This window comes from Crocodylus porosus, unplaced genomic scaffold, assembly GCF_001723895.1.
Source record: "Crocodylus porosus isolate Cpor-Errol unplaced genomic scaffold, CroPor_comp1, whole genome shotgun sequence".
NCBI classification, from domain to species: domain Eukaryota; kingdom Metazoa; phylum Chordata; order Crocodylia; family Crocodylidae; genus Crocodylus; species Crocodylus porosus.
This window is the reverse complement of record NW_017728932.1, coordinates 12,131,367-12,142,983: the sequence shown is the minus strand read 5'-3', so window position 1 is coordinate 12,142,983 and position 11,617 is coordinate 12,131,367.

Below are 11,617 nucleotides of genomic sequence, written 5' to 3'. Positions count from 1 at the left end.
GTGCCATTCGGGGGCTACTGACTCAGCAAGAGCAGGATTGGGACCCCTGTCTTGAAAAAGTTCCTTAGGAATATAATTGCAGAAGTCAAAGCATTTTAGGGTGGTTTTTTTTTTTTTCTTTCTTCTGAGCCATTTCATTTTGAAGTAATGAGAGGGGCACTGGTAATAGTATTTACCCTGCTATGAAGGATTACAAAAATCTTAGTAAGATCTGTTTCCCGTTTCAATGAAAATGGATTTGAGTGGATTTAAAACTTCCGTTTGCAGGTCTTGGAGCTCAGACAAGTGTTAAGTGGGTGAGTAGACAGTAGAAACAAACGGAAACAGAGGCCGCGTCTACACATACATATTTACTGTGCAGTAACCAAAATTACTGCTCAGTAACTGAAAATTACTGTGCAGTATGGGCAGTACGCGCATGCCCATGCTGCGCAGTAAATATGGCAGCTCACACTGACTTGGATGTAAATTTGATATCTGTATCATGCAGGTATCAGATTTACACCCAGTTAGTTACTGCGCAGTAATACACGTGTAGATGCCTTACTACACAGTAACACTGTGTGCACAGACTCACTTGGAATTTGAGTTCCAAGTTGGTCCACACACAGTGTTACTGCACTTTAATGCCTGCAAGTGTAGATGTCAGCCTAAACCTGCTTACTGCACAGTAAATTACTGAGCAGTAAATGCATGTGTAGACGTGCCCAGAGTGGTCTAATTCTAAACCTAAGAGGAGTGAAAGACCACTGAAAACCAGCAGCAGACATGCCAAGAAATGATGTTATTTTCTAAAACTCTTTGGTAATCTGAGATGTAATTAATAATATAAGGAAGGTGCTTTTTCAAGAAAATTACGAGGCCTTATTTTTAATGGTTCTGTAAGTGGTTGTTGGTGGGAGTATTAGCAATTTCAGCAAGAGATGGGGTCAGAAGTTCCAGGTTCCTCTCCTAGCTCAGAGCCATTCTGTGATCCTGGGCCATCTCTTCATGCCTCACTTTTCCTATCTGTAAAACAGTGCTTATCTCCAGTGCACACTGGGAAACTAAAGAAATTGGAGTACCTTGGATAGATCTAAGCTAGTTCAGCTAATGCATCTGCGCATTTCAACTCTGTTCATAATCAGAGAAGTGGAACAGCTAACAAAATAAAATGTATTGTACAAAGACAAAAAAAGTTTGTTGCTACCAAGTTTAGCAGTAGGTCACCATGCAAGCTTCCTAAATGAGGTGGGGGACATGAAATAACTTTACAGGTGCCCAAGGTGGAAGAAATTGATGTTTGGTGGAACATCACTATTCATTGTTATTGTCATTGCTAAATAACGTTATGCTTTGTGACATGGCTTAAGAATGAAGCACCAATGTAACTGTACTGAAGGAACCAGAGCATTTCAAATCGGGCTGCTGAGTTGCTCGGTAGCCTTTAGATTTCAGGAATTAGGCAAACAGAGCTAGCATGCTGCTCCAACATATTAATTGTTTGTTAACCTTTGTGTAACCTTTAGAAAATCTTTGGATGCATGAATTCAAAGCTTAGAGTACACAGTGTTTCTCCCAGGATACAAAGCCCTGTTCACGCGGAGTTAAGATTTTCAGGTTTCAGGAAAGATGGAAGGAGTGAAGGATGTAGCTTGTATCCCTTGTATGCTTGCAAAAATAGCCCTTTACAAATAACACCACTGCCTTCGCTGGAAGTACACCGCTTCAGTGTTCAGGATCATCAAGCCATAGCAGCTTTGGCTGAACCAGGCAATGAAAAGCTACCTCTGTTCAGCTGTCCTGGAATGGTGAATTTCTGCTAACTTTTAAATTCCAAAGAAGCGGACCAGACTGAAAGGTTCAGACTGGGAGATCCAAGCTATTATTTCCATTTGAAAGAGTTATTTCCTCTACTCGAGATGCCTTTTGCTAGTTGCGTATTCCCATCTAATCGTTACAACACGCTTTATTCTCACGCAAGCCAATGACTTCGTGTTGGTGGAGAACATTGGGACACCAGTGAGGAACATCTGTCTGGTGAACTGATTCGCACGTGCGCTCTGGTTGAGTTGCGTTCTGGCAGAGGGAGTTGCATCTGCACATTTATCCACGTTGTGTTGGATGGCTGAACTAGTAGAGTTAGGTTGCCAGGTAGGTTCCTGTAGTTTTGGATTTGAAGGCTATTATTTCTGCGGTAGCGCATCTTACATTTATTTAATGCCTTCCAAAGTCAGGAATCACTTCATCTAAGCAGCTATTAAGCAGCAGACACTGACTCTGTGTGGCAGTTTAGAAGATGAAGTGCAGGGTCTTATGGCTAATTGAAAAGGCAGGAGACTATCTATGAGCAGAGCTGGTCATCGAATGTTCTTGTTCGCTCGCTCTGAAAGAAAGTGGCTGTCAAAAACTGGAAAAATAAAATGCAGCTGAAAGCAAACACATTCAGCTTTCCAATAAAAAATCAAATAACACCCCCTCCCCAAACCTGAGGGAAGCGCGGTCTTTCCCAGGAAATATTCAGTTAGCTGAAAACCCAATTTCCCTGCAAAAATGCCTTTGTGGAACAAAGCCTGTTAACAATGCTGAATGTTATTGCCTGTGGCAGATTTGGCCTGGACACCAGAGTTAACACCCCTGTAAGAAGCGCCGTGAGATATTTAAAGTTCGCAGTTTTTTGGGACTACCGTCTTATGTCAGAGATGGCATTTCCCACTTCGCAGAGATCTTCCACCTACCTTGGGACAGTGGTTCAGTACCGAAAAAAGAAGGTAGCCTATAAATGTATCTACTAAAGCAAGCTTGTCTTCACTTTCATCACTGGGCCTCTTGTCACCTGGGCTTTCTCCGGGGAGAGGTGATAATTACAGTTGCTTAGCAGTGTACAGAAACCCGAAGATGAAGTCCTGCCCCAGCGAACCTACAGTTTAAGTGAGATCAGATGCCATGAAGCTTGCCCTGCTCGCTTCCGTCACGTTGGAAGCAATCAGAGCTCTGCGCGGCCACCAGATTGCCTTGTCCATTCCAATGAGCTTTAGCTCCACTTTTTACTGAACAATCACAAATGCTTTCTCATCGTCCAGGTGGTCTTTTCCCATTTTACTGCTTTCCAGTCCCAGGACTCCGCTCAGTCACATCTCATCATGCCTTTTCTCAAGCCATTTGTACATCTTGCTTTTTCTGTTGCCATCAATTTCTGTCAGAGCCTCCCTTCCTCGCTGCCCGCTCTCCCACGATAACCGCCAGTTATCTGGGAATTGAGTTTGGCCATTCGAACCCTTAGTGAATGCAAATGATAGCCGGGTGCTCTATGAAGGGAGCTTTCGATGCGCAGGGCTGCAAGCCTTCAGGGGTCATTGGTCATTGCTTAGGAAAATGGAAAAGTTTTCCTCTTGATTTGTAGAAAGGTCTTAGGTAACGGGAACTTTGCAGGTAGAAAGGAAAATGGACAAACTCTTGTGATGGCAGCCCGCTTACTGATACACTAGAGGGGTGGGGGCTGGATAAGCTAGGTCTAGCCACATTTGCAACCAGGCAGACACGCAGAGGCTGTGTTAAAGTCCCTTGGCTTAAGGCCTGGCATCTGAGGGAACTGCATCCCAGGATACCCGGAAAGGGCTCAGAGGTGCCGTTAGCCTTAAAGCCCCATGCACACTGGAAGTGGCTGTTGGGCTGTGTGGTCTTGTGCCAGCTCAGATTGCACTGGCCCATGGTGCAGCCTTGGCTCTGCAGTCATCCTGCTTGCAGCAAACTCTTTCAGCTCCCAGTAACTGAATTGCATCCCAGAATATGTGAAGTTACATTTCCCTCTTGGTAGGGGTCTAATTTTTTACATCTTTATAAATTACAATTGGAAAACGGAGTCATTTACAATCAGGCTTTGCAGTGTGGCTGCTCCCATTTGAGTACCTAGCACCCACGTTAACCCAAGTGCCCTTCCTCGGGCCTGAGAAGGAGCCTTTGCTTCTAAATCCAGATGGGAAACTTCTTGATGTTTAGGAGAGGGGAGACCTGGGATCTGGACTGGAACCCATGCTAATTAATGCAGTATACATTTTTACCCATAGGGTAACCTGATCCAGGCTTACACTACGAATAGTTCAGTGCTGGAAAAAAATACAGGGGTACTAACACTGGGTATCAGTGGGTGTTGCTACATGTGCACTATTACTGTGCAGTAACTTAGGTTGCTGTGCAATAACTGAAAATCACTGTGCACTACAGGCACGTGTCTACATGTGCATGCCAATACTGCACAGTAACTGTGGTGACTTACTCTGATTTGGGTGTAAATTTGCTACCTGCATCATGCAGGTAGCATATTTATGCCTGAATAGTTACTGTGCACTAAGGCACGTGTAGACACCTTACTGCGCGGTAACTCTGTGTGGACTGACTTGGGACTAACTTTAGTCCCAAGTCAGTCCACACACGGCATGACTGTGCTGTAAGTTACTGCACAGTAAATACACATGTAGACACACTCAGTAAGAGCAAAACCATGTATATATACAGAAATGAAAGATGGACTGATATAAACCCCACTTTTTGCCAGTGTTTGAAACCCCAGTTCAGCAAAGTCCATAAGTATGTTATTAGATATAAACTGGTGCTTAAGTCCAGCTCTGTTTAAGAACGAAGCACGTGCTTAAGTACATTGCTGAATTGGGGTTTCATTGCATTTCTGTTTTTCCTGGAGCAGGAGAATTAAACTGAGTCCGTATCATCTATTAATAAGGCAGCTAGTATCCTAGACAGAGCCTATATCCTGTAACAGAGCTCATCATTTTTCTGTATAGGAGCAATTAAGCTGCACCAGGAGGCCTGGTCTTTATATCATCACCTAATGACAGTGCAAAAGTATTCAGGGAAGGAAGAAAAAAAATCCCCATCCCTCTTTAATTGGCAGAGTTATCACCTTCTCTTCAGAGCCCAAACTTTCAACATTTCTGGCCCGTTTCCAATTCAGATCCATTTCCCAAGCCTGGAAAACAGGTGAAGAGGCCTTACATTATCCTCCCAGAATGAAATGCCATTTTAAAGTGAGTGAGCACACTTGTAGTGGCATTGAGAAACAAACGGCCTCTTTCCTTTGCAGCACACCAGGATGTCTTTGATCCTGGCATTAGGTCCTTTAAAAAAAAAAAAAAAAAAGTTATTTGTGTTGTTATTATTTTGTGGCCCCACCACCGCCTGTCAGATTAAATTTTTTATTGCACTAAAACAAAAATCCATCTGGAGCTCCGTGCGTTCTGCTGTCGGTATCGGTGAGTGGCAGCACAGCCCCTTGTCTGGGCCCTGGTGCTTTTATCGCTCCCAAGGTCTTTTCTTTTTTTCCCCAGTCCCTTGCCTTCATCCCCTTGCCCTCTAAGTCACTCTAATTCTTGATTGTGTTTTTTCAGTCTCGATGCCCTTACCTTAGGCTTCCAATCCCCTGGCCACGCACTTCCCAGGGTAGCGGCATAACTAGAAAGTGAAGAACAATATGGGCTGTCAGCTTTTATTAAGCATTCGGGGAAATCCATTGCTATTTCAAGGGACTGTATATGTTCAGTCAAACACCTCATTTACCAAGTTCTTCATTTTATTTTGTAAGCCCTGAGGCCCCTCTTCAGGCTTTCAATACTTTTTCTCAGATCCCAGATTTTAACTGAAGCTATTTATCTTTTTTTTCCCCCTCCCTTTCTCTCCGCCCTCTCCAAATAGCAGCTAAACAAAAAGCATGTAATGGAGAATGGTTGGATTGTCAGGTTTCATAAAGCACCTCAGGAATCTCTACCTGCTTTAAAACATCTGTGTCAGCTCTGCTCTGCCTTCCAGAACGGAGCTAACAAGGTATCTCAAGGATAAGCTGGTTAAGTAGTTGCAGCATAAACAGCTAGCAAAGAGGAATGGTGTCTAGTGGGTAAAACACAGGGCCCATTATCTCAAGGAGCTGAGGAGCTGGATATTCGGCGTGCAGTGTGAGCTGAGTTGGGCAGCCTCAGCATGGTATCGCGGTCTGAGCGCAGAAGTGGAAACGCGGATTCGAGGCTCTGCCGCTCACTCGCTGCGTGATGTCGGACAGATCGCGCGGCGGATCCGTGCTTCGGTTTCCCGGACCGCACGGTGAAGGTTGAGCGCCACCTTCGTTCCTTGAAGTGCAGTTTTGCAAAGCCCCTCGTTAATCCGAGAAGGGTCAGCTACTCGAAACCTGTTCAGGGCACAGGAGGGACCCTCGATCACCCAGCACACTTCCATGACCCTCAGATAATGGAGGCCACGTGGTACCTGTGCTTGTCACTATGGGCTGGTGTGTGGAGATCCGTACAGGGAAGGTGCTGTGTATGACTGATGTTCCTTCAATAACCATCAGCAGTTCGCAGCACCAAGCTCCCTGGTCAGAGCACTCAGGTCTTGTTCAGCAACACCCCGCTTTCTCAGTGAAATGCTTCCGGCAGAGGCGCAACGAAGGTTAGGTGGACCAGTCACACGTCATAGTCTTGGAGATACCTTTCCTATCCAACATTGGCAGCTCTGAAGGATTTGGTGCTCTCCATTGCAGCCCACCCCAGGCCCACATCTAGGAAAGGGCAGAGTAGCCGGGAGTGGTTCCCCATATGCCACGGTGGTTTTCTGGTGGGGTCCCATAGGTACCGTGTACAACGACCAGTGGATGCGGTCGCTCTCAGAGCTGCCACTCTGCATCGTTGCCTGTCCAGGGGTTTGAAAAACTCCAGAAACATTCGGCAAGGACTAGTGGCTCTGGATGGGGTCCTGTGTCCACAGGCATCTGGGAATAAAGGTCTGTTGCCAGTGGGCAGCATCTCCTTTACCCTTACAGGTGCATCCCTGAGCTGTGAAGATCAGATGAGCAAGCCTGTAGTTGGGCCCACATTCATTTTCATGCCTGTCCCTTCTGGTGTGGTGCCCTGCAGTGTAAACGCATGGACACTTCGATAGAGAGGTGCTATTTGATTGTCCGCAGCTCTGTCCCTTAGCACCTGCTAAGAGTCACGAGTGCCCTAGTTCCCCTGCTACCTGCAGGCTGGTTTGAACAACAGCTTTGCTCTGGCTGGGCTCGGTTCAGTACATAGGAAGGGCAGGCATGTGCCTCTGGAGAGGACAGGCCTTTGAAGGTGCCAAGGGACATACAGCACAGAAAAAGGGTGGCATGACAGCAGCTCCTGCATTGTCCTAAATCCATGGGGAACAGAGTTCAGGTACCAGCAGTGCTCCCGGCTGAAGTTTCTCAAGCACAGATACCCCATCATTGCACGTCCTACCTCAAACTACTCTCCCCTCCTCTGTCTGGACTCTCAGGCAGTGATGGGCTTATCTAGCCTGACACGTTGGGACTCTGCATCTGAATACTATACCTGGGCTCCTTTGCTGATACTCTCCTTAATGTCTCCATCTTGTGTGTTGCAGTCCTCACTGGCAAGATGGGGAAACTGAGGCCCTGGGGAGAAACTTTGATCTCTTTTCAAGATAAATTACCTCTGAGATGGTGAGCATTCCCATTTACCTCTCTCTGCTCTCAAAACATTGACTGCTTTACCTCCTGTGCTGTGAGGTGGGTGAAATAGAGAGGGGGAGGGAGCAGAAAAAGGAAAGAGAAAATATCAATATCTTCTATCTCCTAAAACCCAGTAACTAGCCTTTGACACTTCTCTGCCACTTCATCTTCACAAAGCCCCAGCTCTCTGAAGATTAATTGATGTAGGCACTCAACCTATTTTCAAAATCCCTTTCAGTCACCATTTAAAACCCTCTGATTTATTTTTTTTGATAAAGTCGCCAAGGCTTTTTATGGATTCTCAAATGATTGTCCGGCTTGACAAATTGGATTCTTAAAGCTGATTCTTTAAAGAAAAGGATGTGGCTTGACAAGACAAGAAACAGCTCATCTTTGAGACAGGAGGATAAATAAAAAAAAAAAAAAAAAAGCGCCCTATTCTTCCATTCCAGTGTTACTCAATGGGTGTCCCGCTCGTCACTGATAATCTTATCTTTCTATGATAGGTAGGGAACAGGACAATGGAGGCCTAACCAGGCTGTAGGTCTGATAGGTCTCTGATTAATAGAACTGTCCAATAAGCGCACAGCCTTCAGGAAGATGATTAATGACATTTGATGTGAACTTTGACCTGTCCCCCCCTTGCAAACAACACATGGGGAAGAGCAAGGTGCATGTAGATGGCAATGCTCTGCCATCTGTGATTGATTGATTCCCGCATCCCTTTGTATGTGCGGGCTAGAAATGGCAGGGTCAGAGCAGCTCAGTTGTCACCCCTGACTTGCACCGGACTTCTCGCAGCCAGAGCGCTCCAGAGTGCTTCAGATGTCATCCCCGGTGGACTCTTTGTTGCCGGCCCTCACCGTCCGTCAGCAGTCCCCATCCAGATCTTATCACCCCAGCCTTTGAGAACTGGTAAGTTAAAGTCCTGTACTTTCAAGGCTGGACCAGGTCTCCTATTTCAGATGAACAGGGTGGGTCACTCTGCATTCAAGTTTCAGTGGAGGCTTCTAAGCTCAAGGCGCGTTATTTGCATACCCACCTGTTTGCAAAGGCAAACTACCTCCGCAACTACCCATGTGTGTATGCAAATATCTCTTTAGGTGCACCAGTGAAGAAGTAGCATGTGAAAATTTGCAGCAGAGGGTCACTGGGCTTAAATCAGGGACCAAAACTACTGAGAAAGCAGTGTGGGAAATAGGAATCTATTGCTTAGGTTGTTTATAACATTACTACATATTTACTTCTCTTCAGACAACACCATAGCTTGGCATGGTTTTTTGCAGAAAGATGAAAAGCCCGTGGTCCTGCTATAAGGATCCTGCAATATAAGAGCTGCACTTTCAGAGTGATGAATGACCTAGAAGCTCATTAGGTTCATCTTAAGTTGAAGCTGCTCAGTACCTTGGAGCCTGGGCATTATATTACCCATAATGTGCACCAAGAGTATGTTCCTACAGTACAGTAATCAGTAGTGTGATTGCAGCAGGTGTAGACATGTCATAGTTATCATTCATACAGCTATCTTAGGTATCAGCAGCAGTAACATTGTGGAAATGCTGACTTCCAGACATCCTGGCCAAGCAAGTACATACCCAGTACGTACCCAGCACTGTCCTGGGCTGCCGCACGGTTGATAACCAAGCCAGCTAGTTCAAAGCCAGCCATGTCTACCCATGCTGTAATCATACCCTCTGAGTGCAGTGCTCCTCAACAGCTAGTTAGGAGGAAGGGGAATGATGCAGAGAGAAAGTCACAGGAGTCGCTTTATTTAGAACAGATCTGGTGAGATCTGGATTGGTTATGGGGTACTACAAGGCCAAGCACAAAAGCAGGAGCAGACGACGCTGGAGAGGTGGTGTGCTGTGGGCATGATGCTGAGAGGAGAGAAGTTGAAGGTGTATCTGAAGGGCGAAGAGCTTCAGGTTGCTCAGAAAAGTGGCTGACGGGGCTGATCATATTTAGGAGAACAGCAAAAAGAGAGGAACTGAAGAGTAAGGCTAAAAGGGCTTGTGGAAGCCAGGGGCAGAAAAAAAGGACTGAAGGGAGAAAGGAAAGAGACTGGGCTCAATTTTCAAACTCAAGATACCTGAGAAAGGCCTGATTTTCAGAAAGTGCTCTGATCGACCTCTGAAAACCATATCAAGGAGAGACCTGAAAGTTGGGGAACTCCGCTTGCTAACCGTTTCAGAAAAGGTAGGCCAATAAATAGCATTTTTACAAGTATAAAAAGATCAGGAACGGGAGATGAGAGAAGGCCCTTTGATAGGGGCCTCTCTCTTGATGTTAGGATACTGGCCACCTGTGACAAAGCATGTATCAAGTATAAAGTGCTGAGCCGTGTAACTTTTATGTTCAAAATGCATGTCCCTAAAACAGCTCATTGTGAAGAAGTGCCAGAAGTTGGGGAGTCAGAACGGTGGGCGATCTCATACTGAGAAGGTGTCTTGGATAAGTGCAAGATCTGGTAATTATTCTGAAACCGGAGCTGCCGACTTCTTCTCCCTTGCAGAAGGGGAGGGATGTTGCACCAAGTGTCATTCCACTTTGGAAGCTCACAGCGCCTAGGTGGCACCGTCTTTGGATAACTTCTAGCAAGCATGGAGGAGGTGACAGGTGGCAGCTTCTAGCCAAAGGACCATCATGGAGCTGGTAGAGCACTGCCTGGTTTTGCTTCTCTTCCTGAAGATGAATTTCAATTAAACCTACCACTGTCAGCCAGGACCAAGGGAAACCAGCCTGTTACCTCTGGTTCTCCAAGGCGCTTGTGCGAGCGTAATCTCACTCTCGCAAGACCATCCCTGACTTCTATAAGAGTTCTGTATGGGATCGGGCCCCTGGTACTTTTTCATTAAGGCCGCAAGAGGAAAGGCAGGAGTCGGGGGGAAAAGGGCCTTTGCAGATGAGTGCTTCAATGCTAATTCTAACCGAGGCTTGAAATATTCATCCAAGCAAGGCAAGATATCATCTTCCATTTAGAAACGGTTTTAATTGCAGGCTGTATTTTTCCAATGGACCGTGTTTGCTACGAACATTTCTCACTTCGCAGTGGCTATGAGCAGTGCAAATGCCTCGTATCACCTATCTGTTCTTTCTGCTGCATGACTCTAGGAGATACTTTATACCTGATTATTATTATTTATTATTAGGTCCAGTTTAGTCCTGCAGCAGAGGGAGATCATTAACCTCTTCCATGGAAAAGAGAGCTCTCCATGTTGTTTTCAAAGCCGTTAAGGCTTTGAAAACTTCTCTGATTTTTATACTAAAAAGCCTACAGGGCTGAGAGAGAAAATGCTGACACAGGTCGGCTAATGCAGGAGGAGCACAAACCTGCCTGCTGTGTTTTACTGAATTGCAAATGGAGCTTTAGCCTAAGGAATGAGTCATTTGCTTGTTAGAAAACACACACAGTGCTCAGGATCTGGAAATGGGTCTCAGTGTTACTGATCTCTGGCAGCGGCCAGGTTTTTCTTGTTGTCTTCTTGTCATCCAAGTCTTGTTTCTTGGAAGGAGTGGGAGATGTAAACTAGAAACGGGATGTCTTGGTGCAAGGAAGGAAATGGGTACAAAGGTGGCCAAATTACATTGGAGACCTTGTTTGCTAATGACTTTGGTCTTTAATCATCATCATTGTCGTCATCACTCAGTTTGGACACAGCACATGAATGCCTCAGGGACATCACGGCAGTGAACAATGAAACTACTGTGCATCTTAATGATATCACTCACTCCTGCGGTGGAGTGGACTCATCTGAACCCACGCTAAGATGCAGCCTCCTCCAGAGTAGAGGGCAGCAGCCCACTGGTGCTCAGCTGTTAAGGAGAGAGGAAATGCTGATGGCAGCACTTTAGCAAACTCCTGCCTGTGATGACAAGTGCCTTCTCTGCTGGGATATTCCCAGCTGAAGACGCAGTCCATTGACAAGTATGTGCTATGCATCCCTCTTGGCGCTGAGCTTCCCAGGGTATCGTTGCTACAGCCCAGGCTAGAGAGCCTTGCATGGTTTTCCTTCTGAATTACAACTTAAAAGCCATATGCAAAGCCCATCACCCTTCAAAGAAAACCTGTGCAATGGCCCAGAAATCTGTTCTCTTTTTCATTTAGAATCTAAGGGCCTTCATCAAAGACTCCCATCTTCC